At 43.2% G+C, this 12,316-nt stretch overlaps 1 protein-coding gene across 3 annotated transcripts in view; it reads left to right on the forward strand.

Annotated features, from left to right (window-relative positions):
* Positions 1–11,080: 11,080 nt before the first annotated feature.
* The window catches only part of sphkap (SPHK1 interactor, AKAP domain containing), an 85,344-nt gene continuing 84,108 nt past the window's right edge, over positions 11,081–12,316 (forward strand). For all 3 annotated transcript variants that reach the window (XM_018732074.2, XM_018732075.2, XM_018732077.2), the window contains exon 1: positions 11,081–11,450. The gene's annotated coding sequence lies outside the window, so the exon portion shown is untranslated. The remainder of the gene's footprint in view (positions 11,451–12,316) is intronic.

Genomic DNA, 12,316 nt, shown 5'->3' on the forward strand with positions numbered 1-12,316 from the left:
GCCGACCCCTGTGGGGGTGCAGTGACGTGTGAAGTAGGCAGGTCATACCCATCACCTAAACAGCTGGGTCCCCAGAACTGCAGAGAGCTCATGACACTGGAGATGCACTCCAAGCCCAGGTGAAATAGGGTAAGAAGAGTGTGAAAATCAAGCCAGTCTTGCTATTTGATGGATCTGATGGACTGTGGCTGTTGAACAACTCTTCCAGGCATGCTGTGTGCGCTTAAGTAGCTGGCAATGAAGCTCTCAGCTCATCTTTCCTGTAAGAAAACGACTGCATGCTGTTCTGGAGATGGCATGTCTGCTGTCATCAACCCACCAGGGAAAAATGGTCATTTTATGAATAATAAGCTAAAAATATTCTCTTGAGTCACACATCATGGTCCACTGATAATGCCTTGCAAAAAATTAAAGTCCAGCATTGAGGAAATTGAGGATGCTTGTTCTCAGGATAAAAAATGCTCGCAGTCTTCCCTTTGGTCGTACTGAAGTGGCAGAAATCACACATATGAACCTTTTTTAAAAAGAGCTGGCATTTTGGGGAAAATCAAGTTTGCGTACAGAAATCTAACAGATGACTCCAGTGTAGTGTCTGAATCAAGTCAAAGAGGTGAAAAGCGAAGGTGCTGACCTAAGAAATTCACTTTCATCCAGAAAGTCTGCATACCAGATAATTTGCAAATGGACTATTGGGTCCATGTGGTCAAAGTCAGCCAAGAAAGACTCACATGTCACCTTCATATTACATGTGTTTGTCAGCTGAACAACCCACATGTGTGGCCTTACATTCAGACCAAGTCTATCTACATTCATTCATTTAGCTGACATTTTTCTCTAAAGAACCTTACAATGTTAAGCTACTTACAATTATTTACCCATTTATACAACTGAGTGATTTTACTGGAACAATTTAGGGTAACTACCTTGCTCAAGTATCCTGCCCTGATAGAAGTGGGATTCAAACCTGCGACCTTTGGGTAGAAAGGCAGCACTGTAGCCGCTACAGTCCCAGCTACCCAACTAGTAGCTTTCATGACTCACCACAAGCTGCTTTTAAAATGATTTCGCTCTTTATAAGGAAAATACACTAGTGTAGAGCGGATGTTCTCGTGGCTTGGCTTCGTGAACGAAGATTTAGGAAGGGGGCTACCCACATTTGCTACAAGCTCACTGTTGGCTGATGAGGCCAATGCAGCACAGGCAGGTCCTGCCGCAGCGGCTGCAAGGGGAAGTCTGTTCTGCGTTTGGTGGTGTAGTGTCAAATTTATTCCTCCATCTCCTTTTGTCCTCAAGACTCGTCCTGCATGCATTCTCAAAGGAGGATACAGCCTGGTGAATTGTATGTCTCCAGGCTAGACCAGACCAATGGTGGTGAGGGGATGTTCCAATAGAATAGAAACTTGTTCAAAGGAAAATCCTGGAACTGGTGCAATTAAATTACAATAACACTCATTCATAAACGCACAAAAAAACAAATTATGAAGCCTCGTTCTTCTTTCTTTTTACACTGAGTATTCGAATACTACTTTATACATTTATAAAGTATTATATAGTATGCTTTACATTTACTTACATGTACATTTATTCATTTAGCAGATGCTTTTCTCCAAAGCGACAGACATCTCATGGAAAATACAATGTTTTCATTACAACGGCATGATCTAAAAGTTATAATGCCTGAACATTTACACCTTACATGAATTTAGATCATGGGTGAAGTGAGTCTGGAAGAGGTATGTTTTCAGATCCCTTTTAAATGTGGACAGAAATTCAGCAGTTCTGAGTAAGAGGGGGAGGTCATTGTACCACAGTGGAGCCAGAACTGAGAACCTCTGTGCTTTACCTTTTGTGTGTGGGACCACCAAGCAGGTAGATGTGGAAGAGTGAAACAGTCTGGTTGGTGTGTAGTGAATGATCAAGCTTCATGCTTTTAATATTACTTTATATATTCATACAAATGTTATGTTTTTCCCATTTCCAATTTACTCAAATTTATTTTTATTGATCAAATATATTTATGTCTCAGGGCACTGTGTCTATCTCAGCCCTACCTGACATCAACGAGGCTGAATGTCCACTAGATCGAACTGGCATGCAAATGGTCAAATAACACGTATAGAAATGCAAACAGATATGCAAAATCCTAGTGTGCAAAGTTTGACACGCATGTGGAGAGCATGTCTCCTCAGGTTGTCCACACAGAGGAGTAGGCAGGAAGAGTAAGAAGGAAAAACCCTTCAGAAAGTATTGTTTAGTCTTTCCTGGTCACAGGCAGCTGTTGGTCAGCATAGCAGCCCCATCTCTGAGTCACAAACAGCTGCCTGGAGGTGCGTCTGGGAATTGACTGATAAAACCAATTGATTGCAGTCAAAATACAGGTCAAACGGTGAAAGATGCTGTGATTCTCTAGCAGAGAGAGATTTATCACTTAGTGCTGTTACCGAAGAGCTTCAGGTAAAATGCACAGGTTTGAGCATGCACACATACACCAAAGAGTATGTATATAATTCATGTCTATACACATATTTGTACAACTTACAATCTGCCTCAGCACAAGTTTTACACACATGGCTACCCACACACTCATGTGTAAATCTGAATAAATACACACACACACATTTTCAGAACCACTTGTCCCATACAGGGTCGCAGGGGAACCGGAGCCTACCCAGCAACACAGGGCATAAGGCCAGAGGGGGAGGGGATACACCCAGGACGGGACGCCAGTCCGTCACAAGGCACCCCAAGCAGGACTCGAACCCTAGACCCACTAGAGAGCAGGACTGTGGCCCAACCCACTGCGTCACCGCGTCCCTCCTGAATAAATACATAATGTTTAAATTTAAGCAGTTCTGCATACACTGAAAGGAAATTAAGATTTCAAGTACACTGGCTTCTCAAGTCATGGACATTCAAGTTATGGATTTTCAAAGACAGAAGCATTTTCCTCTTTATTCTTTATCTTTAATTTTTTTTTTTTTTTTTTGAGCAATTTATTTTCTGGATATTTCAAAACAGACCTGCATTTCTGCACACAGCCATTCATGAGCAATTACAATACACCTATACACAACAGGAATGAGACCAACTTGATTAACTCACAATGTTTCAATCAGTCAGCATTGAATTGGATTTTGTGGAGAGAAGGTATTTTTAATCCATCCAATTTCAGTAACTATATCTCCTGATCAGGCTTTTGGTGATCTGAAACCTAACCTGGAATCACTGGCCACAAGGCTGATGGAGGTACAGCCTGAACAGAACACCAGTCCATCACTGAGGCAATTTAGCAACACCAGTTCCCTTGAACTGCATATTTTTGGACTGTGGGAAGAAACCAGAGCACCTGGAGGAAACCCATGCAGACACAGAGAGAACATGCAAGCTCTACACAGGCTGAGTTGGAATCAAATTCACATTCTCTCATACCATTCAGGTGTTGTGAGACAGTATAGCTGCTCACTACACCACTGTATCCCCAGTCTGTTTTCCATTTAATTTTTAATCATGTGTAATCATTTATTCACTTCCAGAATCATAAAGCGGCAGTCCATTTCAACATAGCTATACACATTCACACACTACAGGCAATTCATAGTCTCCAGTTTATCTGGAACACATCTTTACACTATGGGAAGAAATTAGAGTGCCTGGAGGAAATCCACGGGAACACAGACAGAACACTCTAACTCCTCACAAACTGGGTGGAGTGTGGATTGAACCTACTGTATATCAAATTGCACAGCCCAGACTAGAGAGGCAGCTCAATTTTATATTTTCAATTTCTCAGTTTCTTTTGGCCGTTCTTCTAGGAGAATGTTGTGGTGAAGGCAAGCTGAACAGGCAGCCTCAGACCTTCCTTTCCCCAGCATCAGTCTCCACATCTCAGGCCTGTTGAGATATAAAAATACTGTTCAAGTTAAGAGATATAATCAGTAGAACATGGCCAGATAGTTCCCATGGTACCTGACCTTACAACATGCCTGAAGGACCTCAACTGACCCCTTTAAATCTAGAGGAGCAGCGCCTCTTGTACGTGGAGCTCCCAGATTACCAAGTTCCTCAGCCTTTCACAGAGAGTGAGCCAAAATATCCTGCAGAGAAAGCTCATATTGGCCTCTTGAATCCCAGATCTTGTTCTTTCAGTCATTATCAAAACTCATAGCTGCAGGTGGGGATAGGGAAGTAAACTGAGTGGTAAACAGAGAGTTTTATTCCAAAGCTCAGTTCCTGCTTCACCACCACAGATTTAAAGAAATAAATAAATAAAATAATTTAATAAATTCAATTCAATTTATTTTTTATACAGCACTATTCTCATGCAGTGACACAGAGCACTTTAACACAGGCATAAGGCAAGAAAAACAAATGCATCAGATAAAGAAATATAGAAGGCAGCTGACTACCGACTACCATAATATAATGCTTTTATAGAGCTATAAGTATGCCTACTGGCTATGGAGGAATGGAACAAAAACTCCCAACCGAAAACTGAGGGAGAAAAAACCTCTGGGGGTCCAAGGGCCAGTGGCTGCCCACCCCTCCTGGGCATTCTAGATTAAGTAACAGTTCTAAACCAGTTTACAAGTAATAATGGTAATGTTGCTGTATGGTAACTTGAATTCCCAGCTCAGCATGGTACGTCTCATTCATCATGGCAGTTGGTCATCATCTTCAGTCGGCAAGGGGGTGCGTCTGTGACTGCCCGCAGGCCTTCTCAGGTCATATGTAGGGAGGCAATGCTCAACAAGAAGAAACAGAAAATTGTAACTGCAACAAGTAAATTTAACTTGCATTGGTATAGAGGTTGAAAAACACAGAAACACAGCCAAGTGGAATTACATTTTGAAGGGAAATGCCTGAGTAAACATGTAAGTCTTTAGTCTGGATTTGATGACAAAGACAGACAGGACATTTCTGACATTAACTGGTAGACTATTCCACAGTTTAGGTGCTCTATAAGTAAAGGTGCAACCTCCTACTGAGGTCTTTTTGATCACAGGTACTTTAAGGTGACCTGCAACTAATGAACAAAGATATCATCCTAGGCTATAAGAATAAATAATCTCACAAAGGTAAGCCAGAGCAATGCAAAGTATTGCCTTATAGGTCAAAAGTAGGATTTTATACTCAACTCTGAAAAACTAGTGGAGTGCCTGCAAGACTACTGATGTTGTATGAATCCACCTTTCAGTTTCCAATTCATTTCCATCACTTCTGAACAAAATCTTAAACTACTGGAACTCCTCCACCAGGGGCAGCTGTTCTCCCAACTAACATCAACAAATGCTTGTCTCGAGCAGGGCCACAGCAAACTGGATCCTATCCCGGAAACACAAACCCACTACACAGCAGGCACCAACCAAACCTGCTGTACCACCACACCAGGTGTTCTCTCCCCTTCAAAAAGAGCAACCTTCTCTTTTCTGAGAGAGGACAGTGGCCTCAGAATTTGAGGTGTTGAGCTGCATCCCAGCTACTTCCACTCAACAGCAAACCACTCAAGTGGACACTGAGCCATAGTTGGTTGAGGCCAAAAGGGAATATGCAGAGATGTCACCCTTAGTCTCCCCCCAACAGTATATCCTTCAGGCTTCTGCTGCATCCTGTCCATGAAAATCACAAACAGGAGTGGAAACAAAACACAACCTGGTAGAGTCTGATGGCCACGTTAAAAAGTTTCCAGTTAACACCAAGAATATAGAAACAACCCACGCTATGCTCATATAGGGAATGAGTAGCACAATCAGCAACCCTGGTACCTCATACTCCTGCATTACCTCTTATAGCACATGCTGAGGGACACAGTCATGCTAATATGTCCACAAAACACATGAACACTGGATCAGCATGTTCCCTCCGAAATATCTGTGCAACATAGAATAGCAGCTCCACTGTTCCAGAACTAGTAGAAAACCCACATTGTTCTTCCCTAAACTGAAGCTCAGCTGTCAGTTGAAATCTCCTTTCCCATACCCTTGGTATAAGCTTTATCAGAGACATTGGGAACTGTAAGCCCCTGTATTTAGAACACTTCCTCCTGTGAAATTTCTTAAATATAGGGACAAGCACTCCAATTTGCAAGTGCAGAGGTACTTTACCTGTCACCCAGACAAAGCTGAAGAGTTGGAGCCATGTTATATTTACCCTGTCCAATGCATTACCCACACTGAGGCCTTGAAGCACCACCATGACTTCAGCAGGAGTCTGAACCCATTATCCCATACAGGGTTGCAGGGATCCAGAGCCCAACCTGGCAACACAGGGCATAAAGCTGGAGGGAGAGCAGACACACCCAGGGTGGGATGCCAGTCCATCGCAAGGCACCCCAAGCAGGGCTCAAACTCCAGACCCAGCAGACAGCAGGACCTCATTCAACCTGCTGTGCCACTGCGCCTCCCTTTACCAGGAGTGCTTTGTTTTAATCAATCAGAGACGTGAAACACGGCCTCCTAGAAGGACTGCATGTCCACTGGTTTGAAGGGTTCCAAAGTGTTCCAGTTACCACCTCACGTTCTCCCCAGGAATGGTCAGCACTTCCTCATCCTTGTTTAGTGGTGTCTGTTGCAGTGATCAGTTTACAGCTCTGCAACTCTCTTAATCAGAGTATGGAAACATATGACCTCAAGTGGAATGAAATGATCATAAAGTCAATCGTCAACATTTCTTCAGGGGTCCACCGTGAACGTGCTGTGGATAAGCCATTTATAGTAAAGGACTGATAGATGTATTGCGTTCAAGTATTTCTTATTATAGATTTTAAAGCTGCTACAGAACCTAACCAATGAATTAACATAAGAAGGTCTGAATTAGGTACCATCTATTGATTGTGATTAGCGGTAAACACACACAGTCTGAAACTGCTTGTCCCAAGCAGTGTTACAGCAAACCGGAGCCTAACCCAGCAACACAGAGTACAAGGCTCCAGAGGGAGGGAACACAACTAGAACAGGATACCAGTCTGTTGCAGGGCACCCCAAGCAGCATTCAAACTCTAGACCCACTAGAGAGTAAGCACTGGGCAAACCTGCTGTGCCACCGCACCCTCTGGCAGTGAATGTGTTTGTAATTTTGTTTGTAAGTTGAGGAACCAGAGGGGACTGTCAAGTAGGACACACAGTGCCTTGCAAAAGTATTTAAACCTCTTGAAAGTTAGCACCATTTTCTGGATTTCAAAGGATACACATATTCTCCAGTATAGCCTCCAGTATTTTTATTGTAAACCTAAGTGTTCTAACAGTTAATTTTCAAAGCCAAAGTAAATAATTTGTCTAAAGGTTTAAAAAATAAAAACTGGAGGAACAGTGCTTGTTTAAGTATTCACACACACATTTTCAGAACTGCTTGTCCCACACAGGGTCGCAGACAACCCGGTAACACAGGGCGCAAGGCCAGAGGGGGAGGGGACACACCCAGGACAGGATGCCCGTCCATCACAAGGTACCCCAAACAGGACTTGAACCCCAGACCCACTGGAGAGGAGAACTGTGGTCCAACCCACTGTGCCACCACACCCCCTATTGTTTAAGTATTCATCCAGCACAAATTAATTTTTAGTAGAGCCTCCTTTTGCCAAAAAAAACAACCTTAAATATGTTGGAATAAGTCTGAACCAATTTTGCACACTGCTTGGGAGTGATTTTGTCTCACTCCTTCAGGCAGATTTTCTGCAGATCATTAAGGTTGGTTGGACAGCTCTTCTGGGCGGCAATTTACGAAAAGCCTACAGATTCTCAGTGAGGTTGACATCAGGACTTTGACTAGGTCATTGTAGGACATCCACTTCTTTGTTTCTGAGTCACTCCACTGTTGCCTTTGCCTTGTTCTTGGGATCATAGTCAAGGGTCTTGAATACTTTTGCAAGTTACTGTATGTCAGAATCCAAACAATGACCTGAGGATCTGACAGAGGCTTCTGATATTGTTCCATAGGGTAATATTTTTAGAATAAGGTTATTCTCGTTTACAAAAAGGGAGTGGCTGGTGACATCTTGGTTGGAGTGGCTGCCTTTGGCTCCGAAGGTTGCCAGTTTGATACCTGCCTCTGGCTCTAGTGGCCTTGTGCAAGATGCTTGCCCTGGAATTGCTCCAGTACCTTTGCTCGGTTATGTGCCTGGGGACCTACTTGTGGCCCTGTCATGGACTGGTGTCCCATTCAGTGTGTGTCCCTGCACTCAATGTCTCCAGCAAACACTGTGGCTCACTGCAACCCTGCTCAGGACAGGTGGCTCTTGAAATTGGTTGGTGTTGGTCATTGTCAATTGATACAGAAATATCCCCTCTTTCTTTCTTTTTCAAACATGCCAGTAGGTCTACATGTTGACTTGAAGGTCATCCAGAACTATGCCATCCTGGTTCTCACCTCTTAGCCAGTGTTTTCACTTGCTTTCGTCCACCAGCACTAGGAACAGAGGTGACACCACTTACTCTGTCTCATGTGAAGACATTACATCTGTCTGCTATTGTAGAGCCAGCTCTGGAGTCGGTGGTCTTCAAGAATCTCATTAAAAATTAATCTAGCTTCAGCATGGCCTCTGTTTACTCTGGGCTTGGGGGGACCTTTGGAGTAGAGATGGATTTGCCCCGACTTAAGAGTGTCATCTGTCAGATACAGAAAACTGAGTTGTGCTTTGCATATGCAGGTGTGTATGTGAGTCTAATGTGCAGTGAGAGAGGTGTTTTTGAATTGGTTCAGAAGAAATACTAGGGACACAAAGAAAATAATAACATTTTGTTCTTGAGATTTTTAAATATTAATAAAAAAAATAGATTTAAAAAAGATGAAAGGTTGGCTAGGGGGCATGTTACCATTATAGGCTCCTGGTTACATAAATACAGTGTATTCATTTATTCTTGTTGTGGTACCCTGGAGGGTGAAGAAGAGAAATGCAGGAGATGAGCTGTGTTCTCATGGGTGCAGGCTAAACCTTGAGGCTGCGCTGGTATATTTTACACTGTTGACCACACTAAAGCTAATCCCAGATAAAGATCATCTGAGAGATAATGATGCTATAATGGGGCCATGACATCAATCCTTTCCTAATGCATAAACATGAGGATGGACCTGGCAGGTGAATTTATCTGATGAATAATTAACAGGTGTGTGTTTCTCTACCGTCTATACTTCAGGCCTCGAGGGGAAAAAAATTACATGAATACAAAAAAGGAACAATACATATGTAGCCCACCCACTCAATTCTGGTTGTTCGGTATTAGCATGGGAGGTGAATTGGTGGTGTCTACGACAAAACAACTTTGGGATGCATCTACTGTTGCTTTCCAATCTGAGGTGTATGACTCTTGCTAGGGTGAGGAGAGGGCCAGTTAGCGTAATGCAAAGCTATACTGTTTTATTGCGGGATTAGATCTCCCATGCATCACATTTAGCAACCACAGCACTTTTTCCTTTCCCAAAAAAACATTACAAACACACAGAATATCACAACATCTAAGTTAAAAGTTCTTCCTCTCACTCCACTCTTCTCGAACCCTTTCTGGAACTCCCCGCCCCAGAAGATTGCGAGCATTTTCCCCAATTAGCACTGATTGGGTAGTCTTTAAATTACACTTTCCTGCCAAATAAACACCAAAAAAAACTTGCAAAATGAGAACAAAAAAACATCAGCTTACAAAGCCATTACCCTCCCCATATTAAGACAAAACTATTTCACACCAATGAGAATTCACACCCCAGACACACAATAGAACACAGGAACAAATTTAGTAGGGGCTACACATATGCAGAAAGAAATATGAGTTGTGAAAAAAAGAGAATGGCAAAAGCAACCATGCAAACATTCACACACATTTAAATGGTGGCTTGTACATTGTACACACCTTCTGATCCACTTAACAAACTTCTTACAGTGAGACAGTGTGATCTTTCTTCACTTTTCCTTTGCTCCTGGTTTTATTGGGTTCAGTACAAGTAATGTGGGCATGTACCTGATTTTATTTAGGTATTCTTTCAAAATTCAAATATGTGGAGTTACATGGATTATTACACCTACTTCATTCAATAATTTCATCTTTCCTCCACATAAAGGATAGGGAAATCAAGTAATATGATTACTTAGTTCACAGCTTCTTTTTCTGCTTTGCACTATACCTGTAACCTGCAAAAAACTGGGAAAAGCAAGCTGTGGATGGGGAGTAGCTGGGATTCAAAAGGGATTACAGTTCATGCAATCAGGATAACAGCACCAACATAATGTCAAGCGGGACGCTGTACTTCTTATTAGGTGACTGGTGGCAACAGGTAACAGCATTTGATGTCACAGAATTTGATTTTCCAAAAAATGTTATAGAGTGCCACTATGAAATTTGAAATTATGCCACACCTGGGACTGGCAGCACCATGCTGTTCCAGGTTTTGCCATGTTTGTGTTGCTGCTCCGCCCCTCCTTGTATACATCACCTACTGAGGTGGGATTATCCTCTGTTAGTGCTCTGCCACCAACGCCAATCCTACGCAGCTTCCTTGAGTCTCAGCAGAAGCACTCCTCTAACACACAAGTGTGTATGCGTGTGTTTGTGCATCAATCTTTGATGTTATTGCCATCTGTAATGAGTGTGGAAGGCACCATAAATTATGGAGCTGTTGTATTAAGTGCCATTTTATGGCTGACTAAGAAAGACAGAAATTCAAAGTGCACACGTTTTGCAGAACTAGGACAGATGATTATGACAAATATAGCTTGTGTGTGATTCACTGACGGGAGAAAGGGAGCTCCTGGAAACGACTTCCCATGGGGAACTGGAGGATTAGGTGGCCTGGGAGGGACAGAGACCATATGTCATGATGCCTATCAACCCTCATATCAGAAGTCCTTGCGGGGGGGGGGAGGGGTTGTATTTCTGCCCTTATGAAAACAGGTCCTTGTACATGTACTGTATGACCTCTACTACCATGTCAAGGAGGATTCCATGGTCAACCCCTCTTTAAAACTGTAATCCATTTAGAAATGTGCGTGTGTGTGCTTTTTTTGTCACTCAAGTGTGTGAAGAATGTAAATATGCCTGCGATTAAGAAAGAAACAAAATGTGTAATGGGAATGTGTCTATGAGAGAATCGGGGAACGTAAAGAATGAGGGTGCTGTCAGTTGGCTGTGTCTTGGGTTTGTGTGTGTAGGAGACGCAGGACATGTGCGGTATTAGGATGTTATTCTCAGCTGCCTCCTTGCTGCTAAGCACCGGCCCAGTCTCCTGAAGGATTAAGAGGCTCGCAACACAGACACTTTCAGGCTGGAGTGGACCAGAGCACAGCCATCCAGAGCCCCCAGCTCAACACGAACTGATATTCTCTGAAAGCCCAGCGACACAGATGTAGACTGGAGAGGGGAAGACGGGGGGGCTGCACCGCAAGTCTTTCTGAAGGGAGAAAAGGAGAGAGAGGAGCGCAGACTCACTATTCTGCAGCGTGAAGGGATGTGATAAAACCAGCACATCTGGTGAGTACTGTGTCCATCGTCTGCTTTTGCTCTGCACGTGTGTGTGTGTCTGTGCATGCTGCTTGGTCTGCCCAGTCGTGTAACTGGAAGGAAGCGATGGCAGACTGAGGGTGAGTAGGTCTGATGTTTTTGCAGAAAGCAGGTTCTGGGAGTGTGCTCTGAATGGTGTATGTAGCTGCTATGTGAGGTGGGATGGAAGGCTTGGTGTCGTGCTGAAGCCCACCTTGCTGAAGGGAGGAAGCCTGCAGATGAAGCCCCTAGGACAGGCTGTTAAGCCACTCAGGTCACCCACCCCCCCAACAACAAATGATAATGTGCCACTCAGTGTCAATCCTTTAGTGCAGATATAGTGATCATACTGTATAACAGTAGTTGCATGGAATTATGTCTTCAAAAATACTTTTCAAGTACGTTAGTAGATGTATATTAATGCAGCAGATGTAGCAATATATATACTGTATATAGCATACAAAAGGTCAAACGTAAAGCGTAAAGAATCAACAAGATCACATCTATCTTTCTTCAGTCATATATACAAATTGATATACTTGCAGGGAGATCTGAATTTCCATGATGTCATGTACTGATGTGTGTTTCCACTCCATGCAATATATTTCTGTTTCCTGTGGATCAAAAGGTACTGGTGAGATAGGATTTAGAGGCTCAGCAGGAGAAATGACTCCTTTCTGCTCTGGTGGAAGGGCCACTGGGGGGTTTACCTTCGGCTTTACCTCTCAACCCCATTAAATCCTCATTACATCACCAAACAAAGGCTGGGTTGCCGAAGAGATGTGTACAGTCTCTCAGCACCCGTGTGCGAGTGTGTGAGAAACGGAGAGACGGGGTGGAGCCGAGTTATTGTTTCA

Source organism: Scleropages formosus, chromosome 10 (genome assembly GCF_900964775.1).
Source record: "Scleropages formosus chromosome 10, fSclFor1.1, whole genome shotgun sequence".
Lineage (NCBI taxonomy): Eukaryota > Metazoa > Chordata > Actinopteri > Osteoglossiformes > Osteoglossidae > Scleropages > Scleropages formosus.